The sequence below is a fragment of the Sinocyclocheilus anshuiensis genome, unplaced genomic scaffold, assembly GCF_001515605.1.
Source record: "Sinocyclocheilus anshuiensis isolate Anshui unplaced genomic scaffold, SAMN03320099.WGS_v1.1 scaffold918, whole genome shotgun sequence".
NCBI classification, from domain to species: domain Eukaryota; kingdom Metazoa; phylum Chordata; class Actinopteri; order Cypriniformes; family Cyprinidae; genus Sinocyclocheilus; species Sinocyclocheilus anshuiensis.
In genome coordinates this window covers 1,235,419-1,235,647 of record NW_015540946.1, presented here as the reverse complement: position 1 = coordinate 1,235,647, position 229 = coordinate 1,235,419, and the positions used below count along the sequence as shown (strand labels likewise).

At 45.0% G+C, this 229-nt stretch overlaps 1 protein-coding gene across 1 annotated transcript in view; it reads right to left on the bottom strand.

Annotated features, from left to right (window-relative positions):
* Positions 1–229, bottom strand: part of LOC107689820 (kinesin-like protein KIF20B) — a 33,577-nt gene that overhangs the window by 21,070 nt on the left and 12,278 nt on the right.

The window sequence follows — 229 nt, the reverse complement described above, 5'->3', positions numbered from 1 at the left end:
CCCGAAAACGGCACGGTCTAACACGCCCCCACATATCTACGTCACTATGTGGAAATATTTGAGTAATGCCGCCCAAATGTTCACGCAAATAAAGGCAGCGTGGTTTCAGTAACCGCAGTTAGTGTTGAAGCAGCCATGTCAGGGAGACACTGTGTGTTTCTAGGAGAAAGCAAAAGCACTTTATTTGGCCTTCCGAAAGTAGATGCATTTAGGAATCTTTAAGATCACT